This window comes from Capra hircus, chromosome 14 (genome assembly GCF_001704415.2).
Source record: "Capra hircus breed San Clemente chromosome 14, ASM170441v1, whole genome shotgun sequence".
Taxonomy (NCBI): Eukaryota; Metazoa; Chordata; class Mammalia; order Artiodactyla; family Bovidae; genus Capra; species Capra hircus.
The window spans coordinates 1,698,415-1,715,255 of NC_030821.1; the positions used below are offsets into that span (position 1 = coordinate 1,698,415).

The 16,841-nt window shown below is 39.2% G+C and overlaps 1 long non-coding RNA gene across 2 annotated transcripts; it reads left to right on the top strand.

The window, feature by feature from the left end:
• LOC106502869 lies at positions 754–9,188 on the top strand. 2 transcript variants are annotated; one of them, XR_001296540.2, is made up of 3 exons: positions 754–846; positions 1,317–1,452; positions 9,106–9,188. It is a non-coding gene; the product is annotated as an uncharacterized LOC106502869 (long non-coding RNA). The 2 variants fall into 2 exon arrangements; XR_001296538.2 differs by lacking the exon at positions 9,106–9,188 and adding an exon at positions 3,857–4,321.

Here is a 16,841-nt window from a genome sequence, read left to right on the forward strand (position 1 = left end):
TCTGTGACTTCAGATCAAGTCATACAACTCCTTTGAGTCCAGGTATTTTTAGGAAATGGATATATTGCATCATAAAATACATCATATAAAGTATTCTGAACTTATACCAAGTTTATAAATGACCTAATTACTCAGATTTTTATGAAGTGTAAACATTAATTTTTCACAAAGTATAATTTAAGTTATTTAACTGTGAGAGAAGCAACTAGTTGCTCATCAAAATATGCATTGCCTTTGCTTTCTGGGTACACAGCATGGTCTTATTTCTCAGCTGGTGCTTAGAGTTCTGATCGTCGTAGTCAGAGTCGCCGTGAGGAGGCACGGCAAGCCCCTCCCAGTGCTCTGGTGGGCAGCCCTTGTTTCATCCCCTCAGGCTGGTGGGGATGACGATCACCAGTCAGTGGCAGTCTCACCCATTGCAGAGGTGCTGTGAAGCTGCGCCCCTGAGTTATTACATGGGTGAGAGTTCTCCCACCAAAACAGTTACCTTTCCAGTAATATTGTGAAATGCAAAATAACCTAAATTGTTTGGATCATTTTGAGATACATTTGTTAACAACAGCTGTGTGCTAAGTTTGCGACCCCATGAACTGTAGCCCACCAGGCTCCTCTGTCTGTAGGATTTTCCAGGCAACAATACTGGAGTGGGTCGCCATGCCCTCCTCTTAACAACAGCTAGTGTTACCCTAATGTGTACAGTTTGATAGATGAGCATTCTCTCTTATAGTATGATCATTTTCTTACTAGGAAGGATGAATGTTCAAATTTGAGGAATCCGAAATGGAACAGAAGTATCCTATGTCAGAGAGGACACCATTTATGATCCCTTAAACCTATGGATCAAAGGTAAAAAAGAAAAACAAAATGTATGAGTTTGTTAATCAGGTGAATATTCCAAGGGAGGATATTTGTGATTATATTTGCTCATTTGTGTAAGAAGAGACATAATAGTCCGAATCACGCTCTGAGATAGGGCAGTCCAAGCCGCAATGGTGTTCAGTTTATGTAGCTGGAAGCTGTGAGAGACAGTGTATGAGCAATGTTTATTTCGAATTACTAAATAACTCTTGGAAAAGCTGAAGTACTTTATGTCCTTCAAAATAATAGGAGCATTTGGGTATTTATGTGGCTGACTAATAATTTCTATAATTCTACTTTAATGATGAGAAATATTTGCAGACATTTAAACTGAATTCCACAGTATTTTAGAAAGAACAAGCCAACAATTAAAAAACACAGAGAGATAATAGATTCATGTGCTTTCTGTATGATGGAAGATTGTTTAGATCTCAAGGTTTATTCTGTCCTGCCAACAGTGTTATTAATCGCCGTTCCTCATTTCCTTCCACTGCTGGGATTTGACAAGGATTTTCTTTCACCTTGAAAAACTGCACATGGTGGAGAGTTTCTTTGCCTGATTCCTGCAGTCTGAACATATCCTACTGGGTAAAGGTAAATTGCTTTTTTATTCTGTATTCTGTTATATTTTTGAAAAATGATTTTCAAATCAGGGATTTGATTCCTCTCTTGGTATTGAAAGATCATAAACAAATACATTTTTATGTTATTTTTCTTTAGTAAGCTTTATGATTTTATCCCCAGCAACTGGACTAATTCAATAAGCAACAGACCGTAAGGCAGTAAATGGATACCCTATTAATTTTTATTGCTAAAGTTTCTTTTATGTACTATTTGATCTAAAGATGTTATTCACATTTTTATGGTGATACTGGCAGACTGGAAAAAAACCTAACTCTATAATTCTTATTGATGAAGTCTGGGTATTTTTAACTCTGTGGCTCAAGGAATGACAACAATTCACATCTCAGGAGCCAGTTCATTAAGTGAAAAGCCTTGTGTGAAAAGGGAAGAGCAAAGAAGTTCGAGCAGAGTTTCGTTGCTCAATCAATAGAACACAGTTGGGAAGGTTTAACCACGGTGCTAATATCAGTTCACGACACAAGGTTGGTGGATGATTCATTCTTTTCTTTGTTCATGTTCCAAATGGGAAATATAGGCCTGACTTACCTCGAAAATAGTTTCTTTAAATCGCTTTGATTCTGAGGTTGCACAAAATCGGAGCTAAAACAGTCGACCATTAAAACAGAATGTTCAAATTAAAAAAAAAAAAAATTAAGGAAAGGAAAGGAGAACAAGAATGTACCTGGTTCCCACATGGACTGACATTGCATAGGTCCTGGTCTCCAAGACTAATTCGCTGCTAACTTTGAAGCTGTACTAACTGTTGAGTACAGCAAAGTCTCCTAGCCCAGACTCTCCCTGGTTAACCCGGGTCTTGAAATGTGTATTCCCTCCCCTTTGAAAACAATCTTCCCAGGTGGCTCTAGGGGTAAAGAACCTGCTTGCCAATGCAGGAGACGCAGGAGGTGCAGGCTCAAGCCTTGGGCTGAGAAGGTCCCTTGGAGGAGGCGTGGCAACCACTCCAGAATTCTCGCCTGGAACATTCCACGGACAGAGGAGTCTGGCGGGCTATCATTCACGAAGTTGCAAAGAGCTGGATACGACTGAGCGCACACACAACACAATACCTTTGAAAAAATGAGTGTCCTACAGAGACACGGAAGAAATGCTGAACCCAGTGTGAACACTGGGGTTCAGTGCTAGGCCAGGCCTTTCCCGGACTGTGCTTATAGCGCTTTGACCATCATTTACTGAGAACCTACATTTAAACTTCATGGAAATATGAATAAATACAGTTAATGCCCACTAGGAGCTTAATAGGAGAAATAAGATGCAGTCATAAAAGATACACAAAATTAGTTGATAATCATGAAAAGCTGTTTTAAATCTGTTTGGCACTACATGTGAAATGGCTGCCAGGGGTGTGTCGGGGTGAAGTAGCTCATTCTGTGCTGGTATAGCCTGGGAAGTTATGACATTCGTTTTACTCTGAAAGTTGTTTAGTATTTAGCAATATTGGAACACAAAGATTATTGTCTTTGCATGTATGATGCAAACAGTAAATATCAAAGACACTCAAAGAGGAAGATGTGATTCAGGGCTGTTGTAGTCTGAAAATTCTTTGTGGAGAATGTAAAATATGAGTTGGCTATCTCTCAAAATCTATGGCAAACAAAAAGAGTCATGATTAAGCATTAGAAACTTTCCCTGAAATGAGAAATGAGATATGTATGACCACTGTGATTTTTTTCTCTTTAACATTAGGCTAGTCATCCTCATAAATGTATTAAGAGAAAAGCTAATAAAGGATTGAGAATTTGAAAGCAACATACAAAAAAGCCAGGTTGCTGATCACAAACCTAAAATAGATACTTTTTGAAATAGTTTTCATTTAGTACCATAAATAATAAAGTATAAAATTCAATATTTTTAATGTTAATTTTAGGATATCTGCAGTTACACAGCTACCATCATAATCTAATTTTACTCCATTTTCATCAATCAAAAATCTAGCATTAGTTTAAAAAGTAAAATCCTTGTACAAGCATTCCAGATACCCCAGGCTTAGGTGACCATCAACATATTTATCTTCAAAATTTGACTACCATTGTTTCCTATATGAAATCATACAATATATGGTCTGTTGTGACTGACTTCTTTCACTAGAGTATACTGCTTTTGACCTTCATCCATTACATTTTATGTTTTATTAACAAAGAGTATTCTATTATCTACATAGGTCAGATTTTATTATTTATTAATAAGTAGATATATCCATTCATCAGTTAATAAACATTTGGGCCGTCTCCACATTTTGACTGTTATGAGTAATGCTGCCTTATAAACATCCATGTACAAGTTTTTATGTGGTTGAATGTTTTTATTTCTCTGGATTGGGAGGAGTTGCTAGATCGCATGGCAATTCTCTCTTTAGCCGTCTGAGGACCTGCCAGACTGTTCCCATGACTCCTGCAGCATATGAGGCTCCCAGCTTCCCTGCATCCTCACCAAACACGCGCTTTTTGGCGTCCTTTGGCCGCAGCCAGTCTTGCAGGTATGAAGTGGTGCCTGGCTAATGCTGATTGCACATATTTTCCTGTGTTTAATTAGCTCTTTGAATATGGTTTGTGCAGAAATACCTACTCAGATTCCTTGTCTGGTTTTAATTGCTTTATCTTTTTATTATTAACTTGTAAATGTTCTTTATATATTCTGAATGCCTTTCCTTTATGACACATGTGATTTAAAAATGTTTTTTCCTTTGGATTGTTGTTTTATTTTTTTCAGTGGTATCCCTTAAAAAACAAATGTTTTTCATTTTTATAAAATTAATTTATCTACTTTTTGTTTGCCTGCTTGCATTTCTAAGAATCTATAACCTAATCCAAAAATCACAAAGATTTCCTCCTATAATTTCTCCTAAGAGTTTTAATGTTTTACCTCTCGCATTCAGCTCTGTGATCCATTTTGAATAAATTTTTGTAGTTTTGATGCCCTAAATCCCCAGAACCCATCACTGTTACCTTACCTTGCAGTTGTGATAAAGGTTATGGACCCTGAGATTGAGAGAATATTCTGGATTATCCAGATGTGCCTGATCTCATTACATGAGTCCTTAAATTCAGAGACTCTCTCCTGACTGTGAAAGAGAGAGATGGCCGTGTGGAAAGGACTTGGCGCCCCATCATTGGTTCAGAGATGTAGCGTTCCGTGTGTGAGGGCTGGAGAAAGGCCTCTGGGAGCTTAGCGGCTCCCAGGTGTTGACAGCCTGGAAGATCCCCTGTGAAGTCTTCAGTCCACAGCTGCAAGGGCCTGAATTCCGTGAGCATGCAGATGACCAAGAAATGGATCCCCCAGATCCTGCAGAAAGGAAGACAGGGCACCTTGCTATTAACCCTGTGAGATCAGTGCTAGGCTTCTGACTACAGATAAAAAAATCATGAAATGTAACAGTTTTGTATTGTTTAAGCCATCAAATCTGTGGCTACTGCAACAAAGAAAGTGAGTACAATTTTCAATTTTGTTATGGGATCTTCCAAGTTAGTCTTTTGTTTCAATCTGGGGAGAATAGTCTCTGTCCTCAGATTTGGGAACACTCAATGGTTTATTTCATGCCGTGGATTTCAGGTTTACTCAGTTCTATGTTCCTTTGCAGTCTCCTGCTACTGATGGCTTTGCAGAAATTTCTACCACACTCTTCAAGGATTCTTATTATGACGTTATTTGAAAAAGATTTATTTTCTGATGGGGTGTATGACACATTTTCTGGTTATCCCTTAAACTTTGCCTTTGAAAAGTGAAGTGGAAGTGAAAGTTGCTCAGTCATGTCCGGCTCTTTGTCCCCATGGTCCAGGCTAGAATACTGGAATGGGTAGCCATTCCCTTCTCCAGGGGATTTTCCCCACCCTGGGATCGAACCCACATCTCTCCTGCATTGCAGGCAGATTCTTTATCGTCTGAGCCACCAGGGAAGTCCATAGTTCACATATGTTCTGAACATTTGAACAACTTAAATTATGTCTTAAAAAAAATAAAATAAAAAACTTGTGGGAAAGCCATGTAAATGAGAGCGATATCTCAAATAATAGTGAAAATTTTGGTAGCCATACTACTGAACTGTACTCTCTGGAAATCATAGAATCTTAGAATTGGAAGTGATTTTAACCTCTTAAACTTGGAACAGAGGAAACTGTTGCCAGGAAATGTAAAATATAAGTGACTGACAAAGAGTTGTCTGGTCTGTTGTGGTAGACACAGAATCTGACCTCCAGTATTATGTTTTCCAGTTGCAGTCACTGTCCACTAAATATTTCATTCTTTAAGACAGACGGTAGAGGAGTTATATATAGATATACTTATATCTTTATATGTAAAATGTAGATTTAAAGTGCATCCCATAAACCCAAGAGTTTAATGAAAGGACAATATATTAAACTTATAGGTTTATGGGATCCAGTTTAAAATAATTATAATGTAAAATATGATGGTAAGTTTATTACTTCGTGGTTCAAAGTTTATTTTCCTTTAAAGAGCACACAACTCTTTTTTTTTCAGAGGTATGCTGAGATTGGAAAATGTCAATCACTATTAAGAAGTAGATAAAATATCTTATACTATTTTCATACATTTCTATATGTTTGAAAATTTCCATAATTAAAAAAAAAGAACATGCTGTAGTTCATAAGGAAACTGGAGCCTATTATACAGAGTGAAGTAAGTGAGAAAGAAAAACACCAATTCAGTACACTAATGCATATATATGGAATTTAGAAAGATGGTAGCAACAACCGTATATGCAAGACAGCACAAGAGACACAGATGTAAAGAACAGTCTTCTGGACTCTGTGGGAGAAGGTGAGGGTGCGGTGATTTGAGAAAATAGCACTGAAACATGTATATCATCACGTGTGAAACAGATCGCCAGTCCAGGTTCGATGCACGAGACAGGGTGCTCAGGGCTGGTGCACTGGGATGACCCAGGGGATGGGATGGGGAGGGAGGTGGGAGGGGGGTCAGGATGGGGAACACATGTACACCCATGGCTGATTCATGTCAATGTATGGCAATTGGAGGCTAATTACTTTACAATATTGTAGTGGTTTTTGCCATCGTGTCCGACTCTTCGCGACCCCACGAATCACAGCACGCCGGTGATGGACAGGGAGGCCTGGCGTGCTGCAGTTCACAGGGTTGCAAAGAGTCGGACATGACTGAGCGACTGAACTGAGCTGATGGCATAAACCACTACAATATTGTAAAGTAATTAGCCTCCAATTGAAATAAATAAATTAATTTAGAAAACTGTCAGAGGTGCAACAAACACGATGGAGTTTGAAACTTTGGAATTATCAAAAAGATGTTAAACTTCATTCGATTTTAACATGTCATTTTTTTACATCCTTTTTTTTTTGGAATGGGAGTGGATGTGAGCCGTGCATGTTAGTCACTCAAAGGCACAATGGCAAGAGATCTTTTCTAGAAAAACAGTAAAGCTCCAGGCTGATGTTAGAGTTAGCTGATGGGGAAGGAACAAGGAATGCATTAAGACAAGGAAAAGCTAGGCTGAATATCAATTTGTTGTATAAAATAAATGCAGTTCTAGATATTTGTATATGTAGATATTATGACTGTTTAAACACTGATCTTTAAGCAACTTTCTCCTTTGTGTGTTTTTTTTAAAAAAAAGTATAGCAACTTTGAAAAAAATGATAAATTTTGTTTCTTCATTTTAAAATATCTTTAATATTAATTAAGACTATAAATTTAAAGTTAAAAAAATTATACTCCTTCAAATTTAAGAGAAATTAATAGTGGAAGAAAATTTTGCAATTTAATGGTATCACCATTTTCAATCTCCTTTTCTTCATTTAGATATATTTGGGGAAACAGATTGCAGTGCCGATATGATTTTCTTATTTGTTAATCAGTCAGTGAAGGGAACCAGCTCCAATTGGTTCTGTTTTGTGCTTTTTTACCATTGTGCTCCAGATCATTGTACTAGCAGAGTCAAGCAAAGTTTTCATCTCATCCTCTGATCTGTCAATTTTTAGCCCTTTAAAATGAAATTCCAATGACAATCCTATTTTAACTCCAACGAGACGTGCAGTTTAGGACTAAAATTTTATCCCCCTGTCCCCTATCCCCCATGCAAATGAAAGAATAATGACTCATTAAAGTGCCTTCCTTCTTCTAGATATCATTTCAGTGATATGCCCTGGGATAAATTCTATATTTGTGTATCTGACATCAATGGGAAATGTTGATTATGTCTTTTCCTGGCCCTAATATTCATGGTCATTTCTCTGTGTACATCTCCTATTGGACAGGCCTTGGCCTCTACTTTTATTTCATAGAACATCTTTTAAAAATTCAAGGACAATAATGAGAATCAGAATCATGTCTAAAAATTCAGGGACAGTTGTGAGAATTTGAGTCATGTCTTCTCTTTAAAGATTCTTCCATGACACAGCAGGTCTCAGTTCCAGTCTTTTTTCGTCCATGGAGCAGAAGTTGGGTCTTAGTGACCCTCTGATTTTGCCTGCTTCCCCAGAATCCTGGAATTAGAGCTGTGTGATTTATTTCTACAAGTATGTTAGGACTAGCTCTGACCTTTCACTGATATATTTCCTTGTGTTAGGAGTGTTAGGTGCCCAGTTGTGTCTGACTCTCTGTGACCCCGTGGACTATATAGCCTGCCAGGCTCCTCTGTCCATGGGATTCTCCAGGCAAGAATACTGGAGTGAGTTGTCATTTCCTCCTCCGGGGTATCTTCCTGACCCAGGGATCGAACCCACATCCCCTGCATTGGCAGGCAGATTCTTTACCATCTGAGCCGTCAGAGAAGCACTGATATGTTTCCTAATTTTAGTCTTTAAATGCAACTAAAAATAACCATGTTTCTGTATCATGTTTCAAATCATCACTAGATCATTTTAAATGATTTTATTGAAAGGACCTAGCTAGGAATGTGTCTTCTAGGTCCTTCCCTTCTGAAGACCCTTGTTTGTACAAAATGATGATTTTCCATGTCCCAATGTATGTGATACACTCACCATCCTGTTCAAAGCAGCAGCATCTCACCTTTCATTATGAAAATTCCTCATTTTTCTTAATTTGGGTATGCATTGCCCCGTCTCTGTGTTTTTTTTTCCTTTATTCAGGAATCCAGGGGTTACTTTTTTTTATTTTTTTTGTCTCGTGATAGTGCCGCCAGTGGCAGGGTTTTGAGTTGCATTAGGACCAGGGCCTCTCCCTTCCAGGGGGCTACCTGATACAGGTCAAAGCCTCACAGGAGAAAGCATGAGCATTTGTTGGTCAAAAGATCTGGGTTTGAATCTAAGTTTCATCTGATAAGTTTCCTGAGAAAAATAAGTTTAATGATATGTACAAAGATCTGACACAAAGCTGATGTTCACAGATGTTATTTCCTTTTCCTTTATTTCTTCGGCCACACATGATTTCTAATTTATATTTTTGGTTCAATTAGCACCTAAAGTATTGGGTATAGTACCTGTAATAAAGCATTGCTCAACAAATATTAGTCATTATTAAAGTTATTACCATTATCTTTCCACCCCAACTTTTCCTAACTAAATTTTCAATGTCAAACATATTTATTGTCCTCCTCTAAATGTAGGCTGAGAATATTTTGTCTTGAAACTAGCTCTTTTGATGTCCTTTCAGGAAGCTGAATTCCTAAAGGTGAAAAGAGAAGAACACTTTCTAACACTGTACACAAAAATAAACTCAAAATTGATTAAAGGCCTAAATGTAAGACCAGAAACTATAAAATTCTTAGAGGAAAACATAGGCAGAACACTCTCTGACATAAATCACAGCAAGACCGTCTATGACCCACCTGCCAGAGTAATGGAAATAAAAACAAAAATAAACAAATGGGACCCAATTAAACGTAAAGCTTTTGCACAATGAAGGAAACTATAAACAAGGTGAAAAGACAGCCCTCAGAATGGGAGAAAATAGTAGCAAATGAAACAACAAAGAATTAATCACCAAAATATATAAGCAGGTCATGCAACTCAATAACAGAAAAATGAACAACCCAATCAAAAAGTGTGCAAAATACCTAAACAGACATTTTTCCAAAGAAGACATACAGATGGCTAATAAACACATGAGAAGATATTCAACATCATTCATTATTAGTGAAATGCAAATCAAAACTGAAATGAGGTACCATCTCACACCAGTCAGAATCAGTTCAGTTCAGTCGCTCAGTCGTGTCCAACTCTTTGCGACCCCATGGACTGCAGCACACCAGGCCTCCCTGTCCATCACAACTACTGGAGCTTGCTCAAACTCATGTCCATCGAGTCGGTGATGCCATCCAACTGTCTTGTCCTCTGTTGTTCCCTTCTCTTCCTGTCTTCAGTCTTTCCCAGCATCAGGGTCTTTTCCAATGAGTCAGTTCTTTGCATCAGGTGGCCAGAGTATTGGAGCTTCAATTTCAGCATCAGTCCTTCCAGTGAATATTCAGGACTGATTTCCTTTAGGATGGACTGATTGGCTCTCCTTGCAGTCCAAGTGACTCTCAAGAGTCTTCTCCAACACCACAGCTCAAAAGCACCAATTCTTCAGCACTCAGCTTTCTTTATGGTCCAGCTCTCACATCCATACATGACCACTGGAAAAACCATAGCTTTGACTAGATGGACCTTTGTCGGCAAAGTAATGTCTCCGCTTTCTAAATTGGTCAGGCCAGACAGAGTGGCCACTGGTCAGAATGGCCACCATCAAAAATTCTACAAACAACAAATGCTGGAGAGGGTGTGGAGAAAAGGGAACCCTCTTGCACTGTTGGTGGGAATGCAAACTGGTACAGCCACTAAGGAGAACAGTGTGGAGATTCCTTAAAAAACTGGACATAGAACTGCCATACGAACCAGCAATCCCACTGTTGGACATACACCCAGAGGAAACCAGAATTGGAAGAGACATGTTCATCGCAGCACTGTTTACTATCGCCAGGACATGGAAGCAACCTCGATGTCCATCAGCAGATGAACGGATAAGAAAGCTGTGGTATGTGTACACAATGGACTATTACTCAGCCATAAAAAGGAATGTGTTTGAATCAGTTTTAATGAGGTGGAAGAACCTGGAGCCTATTATATGGAGTAAGTCAGAAAGAGAAAGACAAACACTGTATATTAATGCATATGTATATGGAACCTAGAAGGACGGTACCAATGACCCTACATGCAGGGCAGCAGAGGAGACAGAGATGGAAAGAACGGAGTTTTGGACCCTGTAGGGGAAGGCGAGGGTGGGGTGATATGAGAGAACGCCCCCGAAATGTGCACATTACCATGTCTAAAATAGATGACCAGGGCAAGGATGATGCATGAAGCAGGGCACCCAGAGCTGGTGTTGTGGGGCAACCCAGGGTGGGAGAGGGGTTCAGCATGGGGGCCACATGTATACCTGTGGCCGATTCATGTTGACGTATGGAAAAAAATCATCACAATATCATAAAGTAATTATTCTCCAATTAAAATATATTAATTAATTTTTAAGAAAAGAAAGGAAAAGAGAAACAGGTAAAGTGGAAGAGTAATTACAGCATTAAGTGATATAGAAAAGTTGGAAAGGGAAAAGAATGAGGCTACTGTTGTCTTATTTGGATGGTATTTACGAAAGACAATTTTAAAGAGTAATGTGTACTCTATAAAGAATTGTTAAGATATTGATATTTTTAGATTCACTATGTAGCCTTTCGATTGACCCATTGTATTAATAGTGCATATTGATGCTTGACCAATAGAACAGAAATTGAATGTGACATGATGCATGGAATCTGCTGTGTGATTACTATCAAGATAAGAGTTTTATTTCATGAGTGATATGAAATCTGTTTGGAAAGGAACTTCAGATTTCACCTTGAGATAAAGCTCACAAGATTTCATGACATGTGGTTAGATACATTGTTCCAATACATTTTGTAGAAAATGGAATAAACCATGACCACTTGTGTGTTCATTAAGCATGTGAAGTTAATGGGTTGATACCTTCTTTGAAACCACATCTTATTTGATATCAGCCTTCTTGAATGCCTGCTCTAAGTAATGCTAGTTATAACAGTTTCATACCCTGTTATCAATGCTGGCCGTCACCTTCCCTAACTGTTTCTTCCCATATGGTCTATTGTCCCAGAATGACTTTTGGCGTCTGATGCTAGTTTACGATAAAATCTCCTCCCTGGAAGAAATGTTATATTAAAGATTGAAAGCAAATATGTGAAGTGCCTTTGCTCTTCTACGTATTAGCCAGTTTACTGTGTAAGATGGTATGTGAGTGCCCTCAGTGGGAGGGTCTTATTCTTTCCAAGGGCTACAAGTCTAATGTTCCAAAGACTTCTGAATCTACTCAATCAAGCCAGGTCTTTCTTTTGAATTCCACGCCTACATTCTGTACTGCCTACTGTTCATTACTACAGACATTCAACTACAGTTATGAACTGCTGAGCTCATCAACTTCCCTCCTCACAACTCTTAATGAAACCACCACCCGCATGTTTGCTTTGCTTATGTTTTGGGAAGACAGAGTGTAGTCCAAATGCCGCCTTCTCTGTAGACAACCTCTGTGTTCGATCAAAAAATGCATCTTTGGATCCTACCACCCCAGTTGAATCTGTTTCCTTCTCTGCATCTCCCAGCTCTAACCCTTTTAGGCCATCAGCCTCATCCGCCATCTTATGCAGCAGCCTCCAGTTCAGCTAGCCGCCTCTTGCTAAACACAAATGCAGGCATGGAATTGTTTGTATCATGTCATTCCCCAGACACTCCCTCTGCCCGAAGATTGAGGCTAAAACTCCCGAACATGGGTTACAGTTTCCTGTACGATGCATTCAAGCTGCCTTGTTGTTCAGTTGCCAAGTCCTGTCTGACTCTTTGCAACCCCATGAACTGCAGCACTCCAGGCCTCCCTGTCCTTCACCAACTCCTACAGCTTGATCAAACTCATGTCCATCAAATCGGTGATGCCATTCAACCAACATCCTCTGTCGTCCCCTTCTCCTCCTGCCCTCAATCTTTGCCAGTGTCAGGATCTTCTCCAGTGAGTCAGCTCTTCCCATCCAGCTTCAGCACCAGTCCTTCCAATGAATATTCAGGACTGACTCCTTTAGGATGGACTGGTTTGATCTCCTTGCAGTCCAAGGGACCCTCAAGAGTCTTCTCTAACACAGCTTTATCTTTGTGCTCTTCCTCCCTAGGATGCTTACTACAGCTCCATTGAACTTCTGGTTCCTTATTCATTATCCTGCATCAGAGATTTGCCTGCTTTATCCAGTCTGAAGCACTTCTTTCTCTACTTTCCATAGCATTGGAGTATCTGCGAATGTGTTTATAAGTGCAAAATTTTCCATCCTGTCACCTCCAGTTACGTACATTTCCCTCTATTTTTACGGACTTACGTGAGCCAGGAACTGCCTAAGTGCTTTACATACGTCATCATTTCATTTCATTTTAATACGGGATTGTTCTCAGTTAGCAAAGTCTGGTTTCATAAAGACTAAATAACTTTGCAAGTTCACACAACTTGCAAAGCCTAAACTGGCACCTGAAAGTATACCAAAATTCAATGGCAAGTTCATCCTCTAGGTCTGTGAGTCTGCTTCTGTTTTGTAAGCAAGTATTATTTGTATCATTTCTTTTTAGAGTCCACATATAAGGGATGTCATGATATTTCTCCTTCTCTGTCTGACTTACCTCACTCAGAATGACACTCTGTAACTTACGGTTGCCGGGGGAAGAATGTGGGGAAGGGAGAGTGAGGGAGTTCGGGATGGATGTGTACCACTGCTGTACTGAAAATGGGTACCCAAGAAGGACCCGCTGTGTAGAGCACATGGAAATCACTCAATGCTATGAGGCAGCTGGGATGGAAAGGGAGTTTTGGGGAGAATGGATTCATGTATATGTAAGCCTGAATCCCTTTGCTGTTCACCTGAAACCATCACAGCATTGTTAATCGACTATACCGCAATGCAAAATAAAAAGATTAAAAAATTCATTGGTGATGATTGTGCTCAATTTTGGGCTTCCCTGGTCGCTCAGACAGTAAAGCGTCTGTGTGCAATGCAGGAGACTCGGGTTCGATCCCTGGGTTGGGAAGGTCTGCTGGAGAAGGAAATGGCAGCCCACTCCAGTATTCTTGCCTGGAAAATCCCATGGACGGTGGAGCCTGGTAGGCTACCGTCCGTGGGGTCGCAAAGAGTCGGACAGAACTGAGTGACTGCTCAATTTTAAAACACGTGGAATAAAGTCTATGTGGATAAGGCAATTTCTTTTCCCGTCTTGTCCTGTAGGATGAGTGTCCTATTGCTCTGTATCCTTTGCGTTTGCATAAGCAGAGAGCATCTGACTTTGTCCAGGGGAAGGCGTTTCCAGCCGAACGTGTGAAGATGTTTCTCCCGCTCCTCCCGGCTCTGCTGACTCCTCCCCCAACCCTCAGGGGTGTTACCGGGCGCTGCTGACTCAGCCATGATTGCGCAGATGAAGCCTCCCCTGGGTCGGCTTTGGTCAGACTACACTGGAAAATTTGATGGAAAGATGGTTTGTCTTTGATCTTTGAGAAAGTCAAAGTCCCGCCTGGCTACATCCAAGTAAGTTAAGTTCAGTTCAGTCGCTCAGTCGTGTCCGACTCTTTGCGACCCCATGAATTGCAGCACGCCAGGCCTCCCTGTCCATCACCATCTCCCGGAGTTCACTCAGACTCACGTCCATCGAGTCCGTGATGCCATCCAGCCATCTCATCCATCCTCGGTTGTCCCCTTCTCCTCCTGCCCTCAATCCTTCCCAGCCTCAGAGTCTTTTCCAGTGAGTCAGCTCTTCGCATGAGGTGGCCAAAGTACTGGAGCTTCAGCTTCAGCATCAGTCCTTCCAAAGAAATCCCAGGGCTGATCTCCTTCAGAATGGACTGGTTGGATCTCCTCGCAGTCCAAGGGACTCTCAAGAGTCTTCTCCAACACCACAGTTCAGAAGCATCAATTCTTCAGCGCTCAGCCTTCTTCACAGTCCAACTCTCACATCCATACATGACCACCAGAAAAACCATAGCCTTGACTAGAGGGACCTTTGTCGGCAAAGTAATGTCAGCAAAGTAATGTCTCTGCTTTTCAATATGCTGTCTAGGTTGGTCATAACTTTTCTTCCAAGGAGTAAGCGTCTTTTAATTTCATGGCTGCAGTCACCATCTGCAGTGATTTTGGAGCCCCCCAAAATAAAGTCTGACACTGTTTCCACTGTTTCTCCATCTATTTCCCATGAAGTGATGGGACCGGATGCCATGATCTTCGTTTTCTGAATGTTGAGCTTTAAGCCAACTTTTTCGCTCTCCTCTTTCACTTTCATCAAGAGGCTTTTTAGCTCCTCTTCACTTTCTGCCATAAGGGTGGTGTCATTTGCATATCTGAGGTTATTGATATTTCTCCCGGCAATCTTGATTCAAGCTTGTGTCTCTTCCAGCCCAGCGTTTCTCATGATGTACTCTGCATAGAAGTTAAATAAGCAGGGTGACAATATCCAGCCTTGACGTACTCCTTTTCCTATTTGGAACCGGTCTGTTGTTCCATGTCCAGTTCTGAAGTTAAATAAGAGGGTGACAGTATACATCCAAGTAAAGGAAAAAGCAAAGGTGAAACTTGTGTCTCTGTGGTCCTCCGTCTGCAGCATCAACTCCGCCTGTAAACTGAGTCCCCGCGTTAACCGTCGCTGCTGAATCCAGTGCCCAGCGACACTCTGCCACTGTGTTCTGGAGACTTTGCCTTCTCTCCTCTTCTCAGATTTCCTTCCACAATAGCCATCCTCCTGGTGGTATCTTTTTCTTCTGTTCTTATTGCCCTTACTCTTCCAGTCTACTGTCAAGAATACGAATAACAAGTATCCTGAATTGCTCTGATTTTTTTCTTTTAGTTACCATTTTTTCTTTATCCATTTGATAGAAAACTCTTAGAATGTATGGTAATCTTAAGTTTTCTCCTATTATCTTCCAAAAAATACAACTTAAAATTTGCTAAAAGAACTCTAGTAAGATGCTTTATTGAATTAAAAACCATCAGTTGAACTATATTTACAACTTAATAATTAACTGAATGATACAAATTGGCTTATTGATTTCATTGTTTTAAAGCTCAACTTCATGTATTTTAAAAAGCCTTTATTTACAGTTAACAGTATAGTATTTTATCCCTGAAGAATCAAAGATATTCTCTTCAATTAGTAGGGGCCATTTTTCTATATTGCAAACATTTAGCTAATTTACAAATCACTGCCCTTTTTCACTCAGGGTTTAATACATTGATTTTAATAATAAATGTATTCAATCATAATAGGAAAATATAGTTAATAAGAAATGTTAGTAATTTGAAAATTAAATATGTGAGTAGCCAGTTGGTTTTGTTCTTGATTACTTTAGGTATACAGAGGCACAGACACACTCTTTTCTGTTGCCTGTTTCTACCCATATAAAATTTAATAGTAGTTTGACTAATATGGGGAAAATGATTCTATTTTTAGTTACTGAAAATTTTGAAGAAACTTGTGCATTTTGTTCCTAAAGTAGAAATTAACATTTTCCTTAAAATGTTAATACAGTGTTGTCAGAGAGTTCAGCCAAGCATTTGGTTATTTTTTAACCTCAAGAAGTGGAAAAATTGTACTTATTTAAATGTCACTGCTTTGCAAAGAAAGACTTCAGTCTCTTGTTCCTTTGTCTCTTTATCCTTCATTTGCAAGCACTTGCATAATATATCCAGTAACTGTATTTTTTGAAGTATAACTATTTTTTAACAGATGCAATCCTTACTTTTATTGCTTCATATTTACATTAGAGATTAATATATTTTCTTGAATGCTTGGCAGATTAACATCTCTTTGTTTATCTTTATGATTTTTTTTAAGCACTAGAGAAGTTTGTCATTGACAAAACTGAGCTACTGTCAATGAGTCTATTTTCAAGAGTTTTTCTGTGACACTAAAATTTTGGAAAATCATGTACACATATAAATTAGAAGATAAGGGTAGAAACTGAAGCTTCATTTCCATGAGTTACTACTCAGTTTATTATTTTTCTTAAGCTTACTAGATGAGAACATTGAAGCTGTCATTCCATGTTTATAAAATAATTTATTGCTGTTTGTGAAACCTTGCCATTTTTATTCTGATTCTTTAATTCTTTTAATAAAATAATCTAATTAAATCATTGAAGGTTAAAATCAAATTCCATTTCAATATTATTTACCTAGGATTCCTAAGAGCTTCTAAGTGTTTAATTAACTCAGTTGTAGAAGGGTTAACAGTCAGAAATATATCCAGGTCATCTAAGTCATACAATTGTCAGATGGTTGCTAGGCAACAGATATCAGGTTTGGCTGATGCATGTTCTAGGCAAAGATTATA